The 6,981-nt window shown below is 47.9% G+C and overlaps 1 pseudogene; it reads left to right on the top strand.

The window, feature by feature from the left end:
- Window positions 1–739: 739 nt before the first annotated feature.
- Window positions 740–6,981, top strand: part of LOC145411410 (neuropeptide CCHamide-1 receptor pseudogene) — a 193,803-nt pseudogene continuing 187,561 nt past the window's right edge.

Genomic DNA, 6,981 nt, shown 5'->3' with positions numbered 1-6,981 from the left:
TACTATCACTTGGGGTATGCCAGTCACATTCCTTCCGGACCCATTATATCAGAGAAGATAATCTGAGGGCAGAGAAACACACGAAGCCTCGCTTAGGTTAGCAACACTAACCATTAAATGGCAGTGAGTAGTGGTGAAATATTTAGCGAACTTTTGACCCAAGCTGTACAGCGCGCGCTTTAATATGTGCTTTTATCCGCAGTGTGTGTGTGTGTGTGTGTGTGTGTGTGTGTGTGTGTGTGTGTGTGTGTGTGTGTGTCAAACGTTGAAGGATGAAAGCTGTGTTTAGTACATGAAATGGCCTCACAACATGAAACAGTTTTTGGTGATTATGAATCGTCCGTGTGCACAATTCAGACCACTGTGAAGAAAAGCACGCCATGTATCCTGTGTTCCGTGCTCATACGTATTGTTTTGAAGGACATTAACCTTATCTACGGGCTTTGTTTGGTGTAGCGTCGACGATTTTACTCAGCTAAGAGAAACCTGTGCCTACCTAAAGACTAATGATCACACTTCCATGCAGGGATTAAAAAGAAAGTTAAAAGTGGACATTGTTGGCTGGATGTGGTGCTGAAATTTGTCTTTAATTCGTTAGACATTGTGAAAGACTTAACACATGAAAAAGAATTAAGTTCGAAAATATTTGGCCTATTTTCTCTCACAACTTGGAAATGTGTTGAGCTTTAAAAATCCTGACCTAGTTTTGCTGGCAGCTCAGAAAAAAAGGGAAAGAAAAATGGGAGGTGGTCTGAAAGCATACTCACTGGTTGAACTCTTAACCAACCTCACCACTGGCAGCCACCACCCCACAACGACCGCATCAACAGGTATATCCAACGACTCCCTGTGGTCGCTGGGTCCCTGGTGGCTAGACGACGACGAGGAGGTGGGAGGACTGAACGACACGAACGCGACGATCCTTGGCTTCGACGACCACTTGCGTAACGAGAGCGAGGAGTACACACCTTACTCGCAGCGGCCAGAGACTTACGTGGTGCCGTGTGTGTTCGCTGTCATCTTCGTCACGGGGGTGGTGGGCAACGGGGCGCTCATCTTTATGTTCCTCAAGCACCCAAAACTAAGGTGAGTGTGAGGGAAATGGGGAGAATGGGGAAGTATAGTGTGGGGAGGAGGGAGAGAGAGAGAGGGGTGTCAGCAGAGAGGAATTATTGTAAGACAGCGTGAAAAGTATACTTGGGAGGTTGGATGTAAGGATGGGAGGGAGGGTGGTTAGAGGGATAGGAGGGAGGTACGATGGAGGAATAGGATAGAGAATGTGGGAGGGATGAAGGAGAGGTAGATGTGAGTGCATGTTTACGTTGTGCTGTGTGTTCGCTGTCATCTTCGTCACAGGGACGGTGGGCAAGAGTGAGCACATCCTCACGTTTATGAAGCACCCTAAACTGGAATAAGTGTTGGGAATGGGCATTTACAGGATATTGTGGGAAGGAGGGAAAGGGAGTTGGGAGTGATGAGGAATTAGGATGGGAATATGTGGGGAGGGGAGGATGAGGAATTTGAATGTGGGGAGGAGGGAAGGGCTGTGAACAGGGGAGAACTGGAGGAGAGCGCAGAGAAAAATGATAGGGAGGCAGGATAGAAGGACAGGCACTGGAATCAGCACTTCAGAAATCTCAGAAAAATACGTAAAATGTGTCAGCTTGTCAGTGATTGTCATGTTCGTCAAACACTCCAAACTGAAATAAGTGTGGGTTGTACAGTAGTTGAGCTGCCAGACCAAAAGGCAATGAAATGTTGTTAGGTAAAGTCAGAACAAAAGTTTGCCTGTTATTGCACAACATCTGCGTCACACTAAGGGCATGGAAATTGTGTGGTAAGAAAGGAAAGGAAAGGAGCTGGAGAAAAAGCTCATATTAAGAGGAAAGTGGATGTAGAGGTTAGAGAGTGAGAGGGATAAATGACGAAGAGGGAGTGGAGAGTAGGAAGGACAGTATTTAATGGATGTAAAATGAGAAGGAAAGAAGGATCAACAGAAAGAAGGGTGAACTTAGGAAAAGGTTTATAACACGAAGAACGACGGCGTAAAGGAGGAGAGATGAATTAGGAAATAAGTTGTAGGGGGTGAAGTGTTGTGGGAAAAAGTGAAAGAGGACAAAGGGTTCGGAGAGAGAGGAGGAAGGAACAGAAGAGAAGGAGTCAGTAGTTTCTAAAGCGTGAATTGTGAGGGAATGGAAGTGTGAGCATGTTTTTCTTGTCACTCTGATAGCTAGCAGTTTTCTTGTTTTCTTGCCCTCATTGCTACCGTTTCCTCATCCTTCATAGTGCATTTACAACAGAGGCAATTGAGTGTGATGATGTATCTCTCTCTCTCTCTCTGTTTATGTATCTCTATCTGTCAATTAATATTCGTTTGTTTTGCTTGATTGTACCCACACCATTGAAAATACTGTACAGATAACAAGGTCATGATGGTGATAACGATGATGATGATGATGATGATGGTGATGATAAAGCTGTCCTGTTTCTGGGTCGTGTCAATCCCTTTTACGGTAGAGAAAACAGAGGAGGATTACATTTGAGGAAGATTATATTTCTCTTACTTTTGTGTTTCCTTCTTAATATTTACCTACGAAGCCCATTTATTCTTATCTATTTTTTTTTTTTGGGGGGAGGGGGTAAATCCAGTCAGCTCCGTTTACGATAGAGGTACTGGAGTTAGGGTGATGGTGATAGAGGAGATGTTAGAGGGAGAGAGAGAGAGAGAGAGAGAGGCACTGTATGTGGAAAAGCACTATAAGTTTTATGGGGTATGAAGCAGTGAGAGGATAAGTTTATGGTGGGGTTTGGGTAGTGATGAGAGAGAGAGAGAGAGAGAGAGAGAGAGAGATTGGAAGAGAACGCTAGAATGAGAGATGGAATAAGATTGAGTGAGGGAGAAATCCAGACAAAATTGAACATGCATAGGAAGATGACACGATACGAGGCAGAAAGAGAGAAAGAGAGAGAGAGAGAGAGTTAAGAAAGTGTGAGAGAGGGGCGCATCTCTATTTACTGAAGCGTGTTTTCGCCTTGATCTCGTCTTTGGATGTGGACAGGAGTTGGGGGTGGGAGAAGGAGCGAGATGGAGGGACGGGAGAGAGAGGATGGAGGGATCGAGGGACGGGGGAGAGTTGGGCTGGATGGATCGAGGAGCGGGAGGAAGGGGATGGGCGAACGGGAAGGAGGGATGGAATGGAGGGGACGAGAAGAGGCGATAGACTGGGGGATAGAATGGACGATGGAAAACTGAGTTGGGAAGGAGGGACGGGAGAGGGTTAGGTTAGAGGAACGGGAAAGAGGTGGACTGGAGGGATGGGAGAGAGGAGGGAGGGCTGGGACAGAGTTAGGAGCGTGAGACGGGAGGCAGGTGGGATGGGAGGAGGGATGGGAGATAAGATGACGAGGCAAGAATTGGAGATTGGATGCAAGGATGGGAAGGAGGCAGTGATGTGGAGATTGGTTGCAAGGATGGGAAGGAGGCAAGGATGTGGAGATTGGATGCAAGGACGGGAAGGAGGCAGGGATGTGGAGACTGGATGCAAGGATGGGAAGGAGGCAAGGATGTGGAGATTGGATGCAAGGACGGGAAGGAGGCAGGGATGTGGAGACTGGATGCAAGGATGGGAAGGAGGCAAGGATGTGGAGATTGGATGCAAGGACGGGAAGGAAGCAGGGATGGGAGGGAGGAAGGACGACGGAATGGAGGGACAGGAGTGAAGTGTTGGATGGAAGGATGGAAAGTAATAAGGTGTGGGAGAAAGACAAGGTGAAAGAAGGCAGGAAAGTGCAGGATGGAAGGATGGAAAGGAAGGAGGCATGGGAGGATGTGGGATAGGTAGGATGAAAGGATGGATGGACGGGAGGGAGATGGATTAGGTGGAAGGAAGGCGAGTTTTGTTGGGACACGAGAGGGAGGTGGGATGGAAATGAGAAATAGTGTAGTGACGGACGGAAGATGGGGTGGAGGCACTGTATCGGGCTGAGGTGGAAGAAGAGAAAGAATGGATATCATAGGAGAATGGGAAAGAGAGGGGAGGTTGGAGGACCGGTAGCGAGATGGGATGGAGGGATGGGAAGTGCGAATGGATAGGATGGAAGGACGGGAAGAGGCACAGGAAAGAAAAACGAGGAAGGAAGGAGGACAAAACTTAGTAAATAGTTTGAAATAGATTGATGGCTCTGAACCGGGTAGAATGGAGGTATAGCAGGAAGGAGGGATGGCTTGAGGGAAGGGAAAGGGAGATAGGATGGTAGGAGAGCAGGGGTGAGGGAGAAAAGGAGGGACAGGAAAGGGGAGGATAGGATGACTGGACAGTAGAGAGAATGATCTGAAAGAAGGGGAGAGGAAGAGAGGCTAGAGGGATTGGGAAGGGGGAGAGACAGAATAGAAGGACTGTAGAGTGGTGGGGTGGTTGGAGGGATGGTTGAATGAGAGAAGAGCAGGTAGGAGGGACAGAGGGAAGGAAAAGGGACGGAAAAAGGATGGAAGGAGAGTAGGGAGAAGCGATGAATGGAGAGACAGGAAAGGGGGAGAGGGAGAAAGAAGATAGGAGAGGAAGGAAGGATGGCTGGATGGACACATAGGGCAGTAGGATGGATGGGTTAGGAAGGAGAGGGTGAGATGGGAGAGACGAGTTAATAAAGTGGAAGAGAATGATGACAGTGACTCCACCGACTAAAGGAGAGCAATTTGTCGTGGATCTGCCCCTTCTCCCCCTCCCCCCTCAACACCAGGCCACAGGATAGGTCAAGGAGGAGGCCTGGCTCATGCCGAAGCGTGGTCAGGGGGGAACTTTTTAAGCCATTCTCTACCATTTTTTTTTTATTTAGTCTATTCTTGCTAATTTGTTATTCAGTGTAATGAAATCGTAATAGTTAGGAGATTAACAGTGTCTACAACTCTCTGATACAAAAATTTATGGTATTCTTGGTCGTCCGTATGTAGAAATAATCAAATCTGAGACAGTGTTTCTCAGTCTGCCTTTTCCCCTTCGACCTGCCATCTTTCACGCAGCCCCGTCCAGTCTTTCTGAATGTTCTGATATTTATTTTGCCTCTCTTGTTTGACTCTTTGGAAGGCATGAATTTTGAAGACTTCCAGACTTTGGTGCCTTCTGTTTTCCTTAACCCCTTTAACACGAGGGCTACCAGTCCTACCACTGCCAGATATTTTTGTAAGAAGAGCCGCCTAATAGTGGCAGAGTTATTATAGTGATGGCTGTGTCTAACTCTTCCAATTCCAAGTCTCTCCTAAGCTAAGTAAGTCGTCCGGAGAAGACAAGATTGAAAAAGCTAGTGAGTAGGAGAGGAGGAGGGAACAGTGAGGGAGTGAGGAGGGAACTAGGTCAGTATGAGAGGGATTAGGTGGCTGAGAGGGATTTGGGTTAATGGGAGGGGTCAGGGTGAGTGGGAGGGGTTTGGGGTAAGTGGGAGGGATTGGGGTAAGTGGGAGGGGTTGGGGATGGGTGAGAGGAGGTAGGTTGAGTGGGAGGGGTTACGGTGAGTGGGAGGGGTTAGGGTAAGTGTGAGGGGTTGGGGATGGGTGAGTGGAGGTAGGTTGAGTGGGAGGGGTTAAGGTGAATGGGAGAGGGTTGCAGTGAGTGGGAGGGTCTGGGGTGAGTTGGGGGGTCTGGGGTGAGTGGGGGGGTTTGGGGTGAGTGGGGGGGTTTGGGGTGAGTGGGAGGGGGTTAGGGTGGGAGGGATCAGGGATTTTTTCTTTCTTTTTCCTTTATTTTTTGTTTATTTTTTGAGGGGGAGGAGGAATGTGAGATTGAGTGAGGGGAGAGAAAATAGGATAAGAGAGAGAGAGAGAGAGAGAGAGAGAGAGAGAGAGAGTGATAGGAAAAGTGAACTATACAGAATTTTTTGCGAGTAGAAAGAAATACAAGTTGATGAGAGAAAACGTGGATTGAGTGAAATGGGAAGAGAAGCGAAAAGAGAGGGGAGTGGAGGGGGAAGAAGAGAGGGGAGACGGAGAGGAAGGGGAGAAAAGTAGGAGAAAGATAAGGGAGAAAATGAGAGAGAGAGAGAGAGAGAGAGAGAGAGAGAGAGAGAGAACTAAGATGGAATGAAGGAAGAGAGGAAGGGAAGGAGAAGCAAGGAAGAAGAGAGTCGGGGAGAGAGAGAGAGAGAGAGAGAGAGAGAGAGAGAGAGAGAGAGAGAGAGAGAGAGAGAGAGACAGTTTATGGGAGAGATAGCGAGTGGAGGGAAAGCCACACAACCATAAAGACCCTTGAGCAGCGGCGTCTTCCTCCGTAAAATTCAGAGGTTCATTAAAGTCTTGGGAAGTAGCATGCCGAGTTTCGTGTTAATCCTTCCGAGGTAATGTCTCCTGCCAGTGAGGCGGATGAGGATTTAGTGAAGGCAACAATGCGCTGAGTTTGAGTCCTTGGCTTCTATTTAGGTGCTTTGTCTGTCCTTTCCCTGTTTATTTTGGCTAGTTCCCTGTTTTCATCTAGCGCCTTATTTCACTCTTGTATCTATTTTCTCCATGGAATTATTTTAACCACGGGCCTGCTGTACTTTCCTCATAGATCTAATTCCCCATGAACCTGTTTTTTTTTTGTGTTTGGACCTATTGCTCTTGCTGATCTGTTTTTCCCTATGGACCTATTTCTCCCATTGACCTATTTCCCCCCCTAGAGATTTGTTTTTCCAAAGGACCTATTTTACCCAAGAACCTGGTTTCGCCCTTTGGCCTGTTATCTTCCCTGGGTCTGTTTTCCTCCTGGACCTACATTCCCTCCATAGACCTATTTTTTTTTTTTTCCAGTGACCTATGTTTCCCATGGACCACCCCACCCCAACCACCCACTTACCCCATCCACTTCTCCCACTCCACCCACTATTGTCTGTTCGCCCATCCACCCACCCACACTCACCTGTACGCCCACCCACCCACTCGCCCCACCCGCACCCACTTCGCCTACCCAGCCTGTCGATTCACCAAACTACCCACCCTGCCCGCCTACCCTGCCT

This window comes from Coenobita brevimanus, chromosome 89 (genome assembly GCF_032717465.1).
Source record: "Coenobita brevimanus isolate Jiangsu-jjx chromosome 89, ASM3271746v2, whole genome shotgun sequence".
Classification (NCBI taxonomy): domain Eukaryota; kingdom Metazoa; phylum Arthropoda; class Malacostraca; order Decapoda; family Coenobitidae; genus Coenobita; species Coenobita brevimanus.
Note: the sequence above shows the minus strand (reverse complement) of the source record. Positions and strands in the feature narration are given on the sequence as shown.